This window comes from Protopterus annectens, chromosome 6.part0 (assembly GCF_019279795.1).
Source record: "Protopterus annectens isolate FY-2018-M chromosome 6.part0, PAN1.0, whole genome shotgun sequence".
In the NCBI taxonomy this organism is placed as follows: Eukaryota; Metazoa; Chordata; order Ceratodontiformes; family Protopteridae; genus Protopterus; species Protopterus annectens.
Window position 1 is genome coordinate 556,799,284 of NC_056737.1, and position 15,167 is coordinate 556,814,450.

At 35.6% G+C, this 15,167-nt stretch overlaps 1 protein-coding gene across 2 annotated transcripts in view; it reads right to left on the bottom strand.

Moving 5' to 3' along the window:
* Positions 1–15,167, bottom strand: part of LRFN5 (leucine rich repeat and fibronectin type III domain containing 5) — a 553,367-nt gene that overhangs the window by 93,276 nt on the left and 444,924 nt on the right. For both annotated transcript variants that reach the window (XM_044074250.1, XM_044074251.1), the window contains exon 4: positions 14,887–15,002. The gene's annotated coding sequence lies outside the window, so the exon portion shown is untranslated. The remainder of the gene's footprint in view (positions 1–14,886; positions 15,003–15,167) is intronic.

The window sequence follows — 15,167 nt, forward strand, 5'->3', positions numbered from 1 at the left end:
AAGATAGCTTTAAAAAAAAAGCAACAGAAATTTTCATTTCTCAGTGGCTTTTTTTAAAGCTGTTTCGCTATGTTAAACGAGTTTAACATAGCGAGACAGCTTTAAAAAAAGCAACAGAGAAAGGAAGATCTCCGTTGCTGCTCTTTAAGATATCTTGCTATGTTAAACTCACTTAACATAGCTAGATAACAGCAATGGAGCTCTTCCCTTCTCTGTTGCTGTCCACAAAAAAAAGACATACTAGTGGTAAAAGTCCAGGCGACTGAACCTTTTTCCATTAGTATAAGCCTTTGATTTACAATGTGCACGCTGACCAATCAGTGTGCACGTTTTGAAATATTAATAGGGGTTTATCATATAATTTACCTTATATAAAAGTTTTCTTTCTTCCTTTCTTCCCTGTTTAGCCTATTTACTGTGTTATGCCTGTATTAATGAATTGATGAATAAGCTAATCTAAGATGGTGTATTCAAACATACAGAGTGTCAAATATAATTTTGTAGTCTGTGAACGGCCATGTAAACCAACTTCATGCTCACTGGCACTCCTATCATTTTATCCTCTTTCATTGCACAGCAATATAATTACATCATAAATGGAAATAAATTCAAAAAAGAATATCACAAATGGTAAAACAAAAAAGGGAGAATCACAAAACACTGAATGACTCAAGCGTGAATCACAAAACATTGAATACTTCTTTGCCACTAACAAAAGCCCTACATCAGTAAACCATAGCTACAAAATTGAGATCTGATATCCTGATAATGTTAGATAAAGGGTTGTTAAAAATGTAATGTGCAGAGTTAGGGGCAGGAGTAGATTGAGGGTTATGGTTAGCACAGATGAATATGCTGGGCAGGGAGGCTCTGAATTGTTTTTAGAATTTATATTCCTTGGAGCATGCGTAGTGATGTGTTGGTGTTTGTGCTGTCAACCTTTTTTTTGGTTACTTTCTGAATACATATATCAAAATATATATGTATACCGAGAGACAGAGATAATGAGGGGAATGAATACCATCAAATGCATGTTTGGTCAACATTTATTTAGTTAACAACATATGGAATGTGAGAGCACACATTCCTCTTGGTTGGGAAGCATCCCTTTTCCTGACATTGTGCTTTTTTTAGTTTAGAATTTTGCATGCACCAAGGTTATTCCTCTGCACATGCTCAGTAGTGTGTCAACGTTCAATTTGATAAAGTTTTTGGTCAACGTATTAACAGTTGACATTTGGGCATTTCGATGTTAATCACCACACTACACCCATGTAAAATATATGCAAAAATAAAAAGTATAGAAACTTAACTGATCTTATTTTTTCTAAGACCATCAAATCATTTACAAAAAGAAGTTTAATCAGATATTTGAACACAGGAACTCAACAAATCTGATTAAACAAACAAAATCACTCACAAAGCAATAAACTTCAACTGTTCTAGAGAAAATTAGCAGTACCTTTTCTAAACGTGGTTTTCTTGATTATTTTTTAGTTTCTCTACCAGTATTTACATAGACACACACACACACACACACACACACACACACACACACACACACACACACACACACACACACACACACACACACACACGCAATCCATTTCTGTTCATCAGTGGGATAGTTTTATCTGCAAACTATCCATTTTTATCAACTGTGCATAACACTATGTGGAATTTTTAGTTAGAGAGGCACGCTTTTCAACTGTACAGATTTTTGCCTCATATTTTTGGTCTGCTCCTCATAAAAACCTGTGGTTTTCTGTCAAATTGGTTAGGATTAAAGTCATTAAATAATGATGGACATTTCAGTTTCAGACCTCCTATCCTTCAGAGAATATATATATATATATATATATATATATATATATATATATATATATATATATATATATATATATATGTATACACACGGTTTACTATCAAAATTTGGAATGGCAATTGTACGTCAATGCACAATGCCGAACCAAAACTACGAAAATGTATCCATTCATAAAGGCGGAAATCATCACAGAGACGGTCCCGTTCACAACACCAAACTTTCAGATTTGAAAGTCAGTATTAGCGTCAATGTTTTGCAGGGGGGAAAGTCCCCTTGCACTCCCATGTGGGAGGCACCACCTGCAACTTAAATATACCAACTCCGAGATCTAACTACAGAGAGGAAAATGGGAAATTCCCCACTCCCCACTGTACTGAAATCTACATTCACAATGCTGAACTCATAATAATGAATGCAGATCTACATTCGTTATTATGGTTCGTAATGTTGCAGTTCGGTTATTGCAGACCTTGAGTACCGCGATTTCGAACAAGTGGCAGTGTAAAACTGCCATTCCATATTTTGATTGTAAGCCTATATATATATCTGGGTCTACTTCACATAACGGAATGCTCAAATGTTCAAAATTCATATGGCCAAGACCATATGATTGAACATCTGAATGTTCGAAAATGTGAACTAAACCCGTAAAATAAAAAAACACACGCTGTATGCGACTTCCCTGTCAGAATGTCGGTATTTCAAAACTTCGAACATATGGTCTGCGATCATATGGGTTTCAAAGTTTTGAATTTCAGCATTCTGAAGGGGATCCACATATATAATTTTATATATATATATATATATGTATATATATTATATATAAAGTGTGTGTGTGTGTGTGTGTGTGTGTGTGTGTGTGTGTGTGTGTGTGTGTGTGTGTGTGTGTGGGTGTGTGGGTATATACAAAAAATATATAAAAAAGTGTATAGTAGTAAATACATTGTTTTTAGGTATTAAAATAAAATTAACAAAGAATATCTTAACCATAAAACTCCATTCTAAAAACCTATAAAAATGTTTGTCTTTTCGGCTTTTCCTGGTTAGGGGTCGCCACAGTGGAACACCGGTCTGCTAATGATTGGCAGTAGATTTTTTATGATGCCGAGTTGCCAGCCTGGCGCCCAACCTTCAGCGAAGGCACGCCCATTTACGCATGTCTTTCGGAGGTCACTCGACAGCGGGGAGGACATGCACACGCCACATAGAAGGCACTACAGCTGTGAATCAAACAGGAAAACCTCTTGCTGTGAGGCAACAACGCTACCACTGTAACACCTTGGCAACCTATAAGAATGACGTTAAGTCACACACACACACACACACACACACACACACACACACACACACACACACACACACACACACACACACACACACACACACACACATTCACACACACCCACGCACACACACACACACACACACACACACACACACACACACACACACACACACACACACACATACACACACATACACATGCACATATGATGGACAGCCATTGCAAGAAACTGTGCACTATGTCTACGAATGTCAAGATGCACTTAATACTATGACATATAGAAATGGCACACCACTAGCTTAATTTGCTTAATTTAATCCATTCTTTTTTTTCAAGTGAATCCTCTTACATTCAGATTATATTGTTTTTTTGCGATGTAGTCAGGTTCATGTTTCTTCTATAATTACCTAAATCTAGAGATTTCTTGCACTAGTTTTCTAGCTGCAGACTGATATGACAAGTCAGAACATATTTATTTCTTTGCAAAATGGTAAAATTTATCCCTTAGATAAAGCATTGATGAAATGATTGATGAGATCCTCCTACATCCCGAAATTTACTGACTACTGGATTTACCCACGGTTGGTGTGGTTTGGTCATGAGAGTGAAGCCCGAGTGGCCAAACAAAGACAACTGTGGGTAAATCCAGCATTACCCACACCCAGAAGTGGGTTATTGCTATTACACAATGACATTATTTAAAAAAAAAAATACTTACTTTTCTTAAATAATGGCATTGTATAATGCCTCCTTGCTGCCCTTCCACAGCTGTCCAGTATTCTGCGGCAGTTCTGATGTACTGCGTATGCGTATAGTTATGCAGTACATCAGAACTGTGTGTGTGGAAGCAATGGAGAAAGGAAGATCTCTGTTGCTTTTAAAAACTTGTCTTGCTATGTTAAAAGAGTTTAACATAGCAAGATAGCTTTAAAAAAAAAGCAACAGAGATTTTCCTTTCTCAGTGTCTTTTTCTAAAGCTGTTTCGCTACGTTAAACGAGTTTAACATAGCGAGACAGCTTTAAAAAAAGCAACAGAGAAAGGAAGATCTCCGTTTCTTCTCTTTAAGATATCTTGCTATGTTAAACTCACTTAACATAGCTAGATACCAGCAATGGAGCTCTTCCCTTCTCTGTTGCTGTCCAAAAAAAAAAAAAAAAAGACTTATACTAATGGTAAAAGTCCAGGCGACTGAACCTTTTTCCATTAGTATAAGCCTTTGATTTACAATGTGCACGCTGACCAATCAGTGTGCACGTTTTGAAATATTAATAGGGGTTTATCATATAATTTACCTTATATAAAAGTTTTCTTTCTTCCTTTCTTCCCTGTTTAGCCTATTTACTGTGTTATGCCTGTATTAATGAATTGATGAATAAGCTAATCTAAGATGGTGCATTCAAACATACAGAGTGTCAAATATAATTTTGTAGTCTGTGAATGGCCTTGTAAACCAACTTCATGCTCACTGGCACTCCTATCATTTTATCGTCTTTCATTGCACAACAATATAATTACATCATAAATGGAAATAAATTCAAAAAAGAATATCACAAATGGTAAAACAAAAAAGAGAGAATCACAAAACACTGAATGACTCAAGAGTGAATCACAAAACATTGAATACTTCTTTGCCACTAACAAAAGCCCTACATCAGTAAACCATAGCTACAAAATTGAGATCTGATATCCTGATAATGTTAGATAAAGGGTTTTTAAAAATGTAATGTGCAGAGTTAGGGGCAGGAGTAGATTGAGGGTTATGGTTAGCACAGATGAATATGCTGGGCAGGGAGGCTCTGAATTGTTTTTAGAATTTATATTCCTTGGAGCATGTGTAGTGATGTGTTGGTGTTTGTGCTGTCAACCTTTTTTTTGGTTACTTTCTGAATACATATATCAAAATATATATGTATACCGAGAGACAGAGATAATGAGGGGAATGAATACCATCAAATGCATGTTTGGTCAACATTTATTTAGTTAACAACATTTGGAATGTGAGAGCACACATTCCTCTTGGTTGGGAAGCATCCCTTTTCCTGACATTGTGCTTTTTTTAGTTTAGAATTTTGCATGCACCAAGGTTATTCCTCTGCACATGCTCAGTAGTATGTCAACGTTCAATTTGATAAAGTTTTTGGTCAACGTATTAACAGTTGACATTTGGGCATTTCGATGTTAATCACCACACTACACCCATGTAAAATATATGCAAAAATAAAAAGTATAGAAACTTAACTGATCTTATTTTTTCTAAGACCATCAAATCATTTACAAAAAGAAGTTTAATCAGATATTTGAACACAGGAACTCAACAAATCTGATTAAACAAACAAAATCACTCACAAAGCAATAAACTTCAACTGTTCTAGAGAAAATTAGCAGTACCTTTTCTAAACGTGGTTTTCTTGATTATTTTTTAGTTTCTCTACCAGTATTTACATAGACACACACACACACACACACACACACACACACACACACACACACACACACACACACACACACACACACACACACGCAGTCCATTTCTGTTCATCAGTGGGACTATCCATTTTTATCAACTGTGCATAACACTATGTGGAATTTTTAGTTAGAGAGGCACGCTTTTCAACTGTACAGATTTTTGCCTCATATTATTGGTCTGCTCCTCATAAAAACCTGTGGTTTTCTGTCAAATTGGTTAGGATTAAAGTCATTAAATAATGACGGACATTTCAGTTTCAGACCTCCTATCGTTCAGAGAATATATATATATATATATATATATATATATATATATATATATATATATATATATATATATCTATATATACACGGTTTACTATCAAAATTTGGAATGGCAATTGTACGTCAATGCACAATGCTGAACCGAAACTACGAAAATGTATCCATTCATAAAGGCGGAAATCATCACAGAGACGGTCCCGTTCACAACACCAAACTTTCAGATTTGAAAGTCAGTATTAGCGTCAATGTTTTGCAGGGGGGAAAGTCCCCTTGCACTCCCATGTGGGAGGCACCACCTGCAACTTAAATATACCACCTCCGAGATCTAACTACAGAGAGGAAAATGGGAAATTCCCCACTCCCCACTGTACTGAAATCTACATTCACAATGCTGAACTCATAATAATGAATGCAGATCTACATTCGTTATTATGGTTCGTAATGTTGCAGTTCGGTTATTGCAGACCTTGAGTACCGCGATTTCGAACAAGTGGCAGTGTAAAACTGCCATTCCATATTTTGATTGTAAGCCTATATATATATCTGGGTCTACTTCACATAACGGAATGCTCAAATGTTCAAAATTCATATGGCCAAGACCATATGATTGAACATTTGAATGTTCGAAAATGTGAACTAAACCCGTAAAATAAATAAACACACGCTGTATGCGACTTCCCTGTCAGAATGTCGGTATTTCAAAACTTCGAACATATGGTCTGCGATCATATGGGTTTCAAAGTTTTGAATTTCAGCATTCTGAAGGGGATCCACATATATAATTATATATATATATATATATATATATATATATATATATATATATATGTATATATATTATATATAAAGTGTGTGTGTGTGTGTGTGTGTGTGTGTGTGTGTGTGTGTGTGTGTGTGGGTGTGTGGGTATATACAAAAAATATATAAAAAAGTGTATAGTAGTAAATACATTGTTTTTAGGTATTAAAATAAAATTAACAAAGAATATCTTAACCATAAAACTCCATTCTAAAAACCTATAAAAATGTTTGTCTTTTCGGCTTTTCCCGGTTAGGGGTCGCCACAGTGGAACACCGGTCTGCTAATGATTGGCAGTAGATTTTTTATGATGCCGAGTTGCCAGCCTGGCGCCCAACCTTCAGCGAAGGCATGCCCATTTACGCATGTCTTTCGGAGGTCACTCGACAGCGGGGGGGACATGCACACGCCACATAGAAGGCACTACAGCTGTGAATCAAACAGGAGAACCTCTTGCTGTGAGGTAACAACGCTACCACTGTACCACCTCGGCAACCTATAAGAATGACGTTAAGTCACACACACACACACACACACACACACACACACACACACACACACACACACACACACACACACACACACACGCACACACACACATTCACACACACCCAGGCACACACACGCACAAACACACACACACACACACACACACACACACACACACACACACACATACACATGCACATACGATGGACAGCCATTGCAAGAAACTGTGCACTATGTCTACGAATGTCAAGATGCACTTAATACTATGACATATAGAAATGGCACACCACTAGCTTAATTTGCTTAATTTAATCCATTCTTTTTTTTCAAGTGAATCCTCTTACATTCAGATTATATTGTTTTTTTGCGACGTAGTCAGGTTCATGTTTCTTCTATAATTACCTAAATCTAGAGATTTCTTGCACTAGTTTTCTAGCTGCAGACTGATATGACAAGTCAGAACATATTTATTTCTTTGCAAAATAGTAAAATTTATCCCTTAGATAAAGCATTGATGAAATGATTTATGAGATCCTCCTACATCCCGAAATTTACTGACTACTGGATTTACCCACGGTTGGTGTGGTTTGGTCATGAGAGTGAAGCCCGAGTGGCCAAACAAAGACAACTGTGGGTAAATCCAGCATTACCCACACCCAGAAGTGGGTTATTGCTATTACACAATGACATTATTTAAGAAAAAAAATACTTACTTTTCTTAAATAATGGCATTGTGTAATGCCTCCTTGCTGCCCTTCCGCAGCTGTCCAGTATTCTGCGGCAGTTCTGATGTACTGCGTATGCGTATAGTTATGCAGTACATCAGAACTGTGTGTGTGGAAGCAATGGAGAAAGGAAGATCTCTGTTGCTTTTAAAAACTTGTCTTGCTATGTTAAAAGAGTTTAACATAGCAAGATAGCTTTAAAAAAAAAGCAACAGAGATTTTCCTTTCTCAGTGGCTTTTTCTAAAGCTGTTTCACTACGTTAAACGAGTTTAACATAGCGAGACAGCTTTAAAAAAAAGCAACAGAGAAAGGAAGATCTCCGTTGCTTCTCTTTAAGATATCTTGCTATGTTAAACTCACTTAACATAGCTAGATACCAGCAATGGAGCTCTTCCCTTCTCTGCTGCTGTCCAAAAAAAAAAAAAAAAGACTTATACTAATGGTAAAAGTCCAGGCGACTGAACCTTTTTCCATTAGTATAAGCCTTTGATTTACAATGTGCACGCTGACCAATCAGTGTGCATGTTTTGAAATATTAATAGGGGTTTATCATATAATTTACCTTATATAAAAGTGTTCTTTCTTCCTTTCTTCCCTGTTTAGCCTATTTACTGTGTTATGCCTGTATTAATGAATTGATGAATAAGCTAATCTAAGATGGTGCATTCAAACATACAGAGTGTCAAATATAATTTTGTAGTCTGTGAACGGCCATGTAAACCAACTTCATGCTCACTGGCACTCCTATCATTTTATCCTCTTTCATTGCACAACAATATAATTACATCATAAATGGAAATAAATTCAAAAAAGAATATCACAAATGGTAAAACAAAAAAGAGAGAATCACAAAACACTGAATGACTCAAGAGTGAATCACAAAACATTGAATACTTCTTTGCCACTAACAAAAGCCCTACATCAGTAAACCATAGAAACAAAATTGAGATCTGATATCCTGATAATGTTAGATAAAGGGTTGTTAAAAATGTAATGTGCAGAGTTAGGGGCAGGAGTAGATTGAGGGTTATGGTTAGCACAGATGAATATGCTGGGCAGGGAGGCTCTGAATTGTTTTTAGAATTTATATTCCTTGGAGCATGTGTAGTGATGTGTTGGTGTTTGTGCTGTCAACCTTTTTTTTGGTTACTTTCTGAATACATATATCAAAATATATATGTATACCGAGAGACAGAGATAATGAGGGGAATGAATACCATCAAATCCATGTTTGGTCAACATTTATTTAGTTGACAACATTTGGAATGTGAGAGCACACATTCCTCTTGGTTGGGAAGCATCCCTTTTCCTGACATTGTGCTTTTTTTAGTTTAGAATTTTGCATGCACCAAGGTTATTCCTCTGCACATGCTCAGTAGTGTGTCAACGTTCAATTTGATAAAGTTTTTGGTCAACGTATTAACAGTTGACATTTGGGCATTTCGATGTTAATCACCACACTACACCCATGTAAAATATATGCAAAAATAAAAAGTATAGAAACTTAACTGATCTTATTTTTTCTAAGACCATCAAATCATTTACAAAAAGAAGTTTAATCAGATATTTGAACACAGGAACTCAACAAATCTGATTAAACAAACAAAATCACTCACAAAGCAATAAACTTCAACTGTTCTAGAGAAAATTAGCAGTACCTTTTCTAAACGTGGTTTTCTTGATTATTTTTTAGTTTCTCTACCAGTATTTACATACACACACACACACACACACACACACACACACACACACACACACACACATGCAATCCATTTCTGTTCATCAGTGGGATGGTTTTATCTGCAAACTATCCTTTTTTATCAACTATGCATAACACTATGTGGAATTTTTAGTTAGAGAGGCACGTTTTTCAACTGTACAGATTTTTGCCTCATATTTTTAGTCTGCTCCTCATAAAACCTGTGGTTTTCTGTCAAATTGGTTAGGATTAAAGTCATTAAATAATGATGGACATTTCAGTTTCAGACCTCCTATCCTTCAGAGAATATATATATATATATATATATATATATATATATATATATATATATATATATATATATATATATATACATACACGGTTTACTATCAAAATTCGGAATGGCAATTGTACGTTAATGCACAATGCCGAACCAAAACTACGAAAATGTACTCACCGATCCCTTCATAAAGGCAGAAATCATCACAGAGACGGTCCGGTTCACAACACCAAACTTTCAGATTTGAAAGTCAGTATTAGCGTCAATGTTTTGCAGGGGGGCAAGTCCCCTTGCACTCCCATGTGGGAGGCACCACCTGCAACTTAAATATACCAACTCCGAGATCTAACTACAGAGAAGAAAATGGGAAATTCCCCACTCCCCACTGTACTGAGATCTACATTCACAATGCTGAACTCATAATAATGAATGCAGCTCTACATTCGTTATTATGGTTCGTAATATTGCAGTTCGGTTATTGCAGACCTTGAGTGCCGAGATTTCGAACAAATGGCAGTGTAAAACTACCATTCCATGTTTTGATTGTAAGCCTATAGATATATATATATATATAGATATATATATATATATATATATATATATATATATATATATATATATATATATATATATATATCTGAGTCTACTTCACATAACGGAATGCTCAAATGTTCAAAATGCATATGGCCAAGACCATATGATTGAACATTTGAATGTTCGAAAATGTGAACTAGACCCGTAAAATAAAAAAACACACGCTGTATGCGACTTCCCTTTCAGAATGTCGGTATTTCAAAACTTCGAACATATGGTCTGCGATCATATGGGTTTCAAAGTTTTGAATTTCGGCATTCTGAAGGGGATCCATATATATATATATATATATATATATATATATATATATATATTATATATAAAGTGTGTGTGTGGGTGTGTGTGTATATACAAAAAATATATAAAAAAAGTGTATAGTAGTAAATACATTGTTTTTAGGTATTAAAATAAAATTAACAAAGAATGTCTTAACCATAAAACTCCATTCTAAAAACCTATAAGAATGTTTGGCTTTTCCCGGTTAGGGTCACCACAGTGGAACACCGGTCTGCTAATGATTGGCAATAAATTTTTTATGGTGCCGAGTTGCCAGCCTGGTGCCCAACCTTCAGCGAAGGCACGTCCATTTACGCATGTCTTTCGGAGGTCACTCGACAGCGGGGAAGACATGCACATGCCACATAGAAGGCACTACAGCCGTGAATCAAACAGGAGAACCTCTTGCTGTGAGGCAGCAACGCTACCACTGTACCACCTCGGCAACCTATAAGAATGACATTAAGAAATGTTATACAAAAAACTAGTATGACTAGTTACTTTAAAACTGCTGACCTCATATTTAACCATGTTTGTATTGATACAAACTCATTTAGTCCTGGGTCATAAGAAGAGTGTGATGTTAAGATGTTAAGAAATGTTATACAAAAAACTACTATGACCAGTTTACTTTAAAACTTTAAAACTTAGTCCTGCATCATAAGAAGAGTGTAACCTAAGTTGCCAACTAAGATCTTTGACCTCAAGTACAGCATTCATACCCCCCTCTTTTGGATTAGATGTTACTTTTTCAAGTATAGCAAATCGGAAGTTTTATTTATTAAACTGGTAGAACTTCGAAGGATAGCTTTGAAGGGAGTTTAACATAGGCAAACCACTTCGACAAACAAAGGCAAGAAACAAGGAAGTGCGGCAGATGCATTCAATGTTTTTACATTTTTGAGGGACGTCGTATTAAATTAGATAATGAGATGGCTCCATAGTACATTTTGAAACAGGGAACTGCCAGACTATAGGGGGAGTTTACGTAGGAAGACCAGACAGCTGCTTCCGGAAGAGGATATATGAACACAATTATGATACAGGGAGGCACAATGACAACAATAAACTCTTTAAGCACTCCAAAGTATGTCCACATATTGATATGTATAGGTATAAATTAGCAATGGTCATGTTTGGATGTGGTGACGCAAAGATTAAACAAAGCTAGTGAGTTCTGGGCATGAAGGTAAAGCCCAAGTAACCAAACAAAACTTGCAATGTGTAAACTGCTTTACCCATACCTCAAATATAAACTTGCTTTACCATACAAGACACATGATGTAAAACTATTATACAATATCATTGTTTAAAAAAAAAGAAACTTACTGTTTTCTTTATTATGTATTGTATAAATGAATGTATTTTCTTTTTTGTTGCAATAATGTTATGAAAGTCTCTGGAAATTACTTTATGATATACTGCACATGTGAGTTGATGTACATGCTTGCATTTGCTGGTACATCTGGGTAGGAATTATAAGATAAGGGCATTACAGCTTTGACACGACATTTTGCTTATTTTCTTTCCCCATTCAAGATACTACCTTGCAGTGAGAGCAACAGAAACAATCCTATGTTAAATGAATGCATGCCACTGAACTGAGCTCTTCCAAAAAAATAGACACTGATCACAAATAAGACTGAATATGCCATCAATGGATTGCTTTCTAGCTTTTTATTAATTCCAATCCTTAAAACTAAAATACATTTAGATTTTAAGAGAAATGTCAGTGACTTGTACTTATTGTTGTTGACATTCCTTGAATTGACTAAAAAATATTCATCCACACATATACACAATTCATAAAAAATATGTGTACACACACACACACACACACACACACACACACACACACACACACACACACATATATATATATATATATATATAATTCTCTCTTTCTCTTTCTTTCTCTCTCTCTCTCTCTCTCTATATATATATATATATATATATACATACATATATATTTACATATATATATATATATATATATATATATATATATATATATAATATCTCTCTCTTCATATATATATATATATATATATATATATATATATATATATATAATATCTCTCTCTCTTCATATATATATATATATATATATATATATATATATATATATATATATATATGTATACATATATATATATATATATATATGTATACATATATATGTAAGTATCTATAACTCTGTCTCTCCTTCCACTATGACAGGATGAGGTTCATTCAGATCAGGATTAGAGTTCCCAAATTCCACTTTTTGAAAAAAAACAGGTGAAAAAACATATTTGTGTTTTCTGCAAAGGGGTAAGCCTGCCAACCCAACAAACTTATATACACTAACTCTGTAGTCGCGCCAAGTTAAAAAAGGGTGGAATTACCCCCATTAAGGGCATAACTGATGGCCCAACTCACTGATAGTGATTTCCTATTTAAGAGCTCTGATCCATGGCTACATAAATCTGAGGCTAATGACACTCGAGAAATCAATCTTTGCCCACCCATAAGTTACCCATATATATATATATATATATATATATATATATGTGTGTGTGTGTGTGTGTGTGTGTGTGTGTGTGTGCGTGCGTGCGTGTGTATGTGTGTGTGTGTATGTGTGTGTGTGTGTGTGTGTGTGTGTGTGTGTGGCTCTTTTGTGCCTTAGTAACACATTTTCATTTTATGAGTACAGTATGTGTTTGGTAGCTGCTTCTAATTTCACTGACAGATGTAGCTCTCAAAATGTCTAATTGAATAAGGAATAAAAGGTCTTTTTCAGCTAATTTATTAAGGAAATCCTCAAAAATCTATACTTTGAACAGTGCCCTTAAGGCCAAAGCTTGTCTATTAGCTAGTCACATCATATCTTCCTTGCAAACACTGTACCTCAGAACTGCATCACACTAGCCAGTGCTGCATTTGAAACAGCTGTACTAGCAGTTATTAAAAATACAGCTTTTGTGCTGTTTATTCATTCATTGTCTATTTACCTCTTTAATCTTGGACATAATTTCTTCACAGAATACATACAGTCACTTAATCGTCACAGCAAGTATACTTATTGGCAACTTTACTCAAATCTCAGTTTACCTCCAATGTGTCTGGTGAATGTGAGGCAAAACTGGAACACCAAGCAACCAACTAGCTTCACTGGCATAAAGGGATAAAGTCCTGACTACTTCCCAGGTAACCCAAGTTTGACTAGCAGTTGGGTTCCTGCTTCACTGAAATGGGGGAGGAAATGCGTTACACAGCTTGCCTCTCTTTGCATAGTAGGTTTGTCTGTAAATGTTGGTGTTGGACATTTCTCTGGCTGAATCTCTGGTAGAGATTGGTGACGAAAGAAATAACTGGCTTCAGGAGTGTCTTGAGAGATTATATCAGTTATGAAATTGAGTGACATGCCATCATTAATATCTACTGCATACAAAACCCAGGATGTGTTATTGGGTATATGGCATGGGTTTAGGGACTAAATGATGGACCCTCATAATTGGCTTTCTGCTTGAGGAAAGGGTAAAGCATGACCAATTCACTGAAATGGAAACTCTTGCTCTCCATAGAGCAGGGGAAAAAAATTCTAAATAGACCTGCAGACACAGAAAAGACATGCATAAACTGCAGCAACTGTATAGAAGCAAGCAAGTGGCATTGACACCAATGGGCTTTACTACTGTTCCACCCAGAGGTCATCTCTGAAAGTAGTAAGTAATAGAATAGAGAGTAGCTGCTATGGCTGAAAAGGTGATTCGATATGGTAAAGGGAGTTACACAGAAAAAGTTATTCATGACAGAACTATGTCTGCTAATTATTTCACAGACTGGAGTTCTTTAACGTTGCTGCACATTAGAGCGAGCAGACAGGCAGCAATATTTCTAAAGTGTAACACAAAGAAAATTACTTTCACAAAGTCACAGAATGGTTATTATTACTATGCAAATATAATGAATCCCTAATCCATTGTATTTGACCTACTGAGCAGTCAGACATACACAAACAGTGTGAAAATCTGTGTATTTTCTAGAAGCACAAAAAGGTATCAATGTTATATTCACATCGTTGTATTTAATATTTTACATAAAATTAATAAAAAGAATCAAGCAATCATGATAAAAATGTTGGCACATACCTGATTTAATATTTAATGCAAACATTTTCTCGTGCAGTTGTGGTACTCACCGAATGCTGTAGCTTAATATCAGTGTTGGGTTGGATCCCAAATTCCCATTGTGGGAGGTGACCCCATGGTCTGCAGCACAGCAGTGAGAGTGCTACCATTGAGTCATGATGTTACACTGTAAAGAAATAAATGCACCAATAATTAAGGGCAAAGGACAGCTGACTTTCTTAAGTCATCAGAAAAATGACAGTTCATAGTACTGCATATATAATTGCTGACTGTTCTTCACAGGCAGGTAAGTTAGCCTGCTCATAACCTAACAAATGGCTCATTAAGGAGT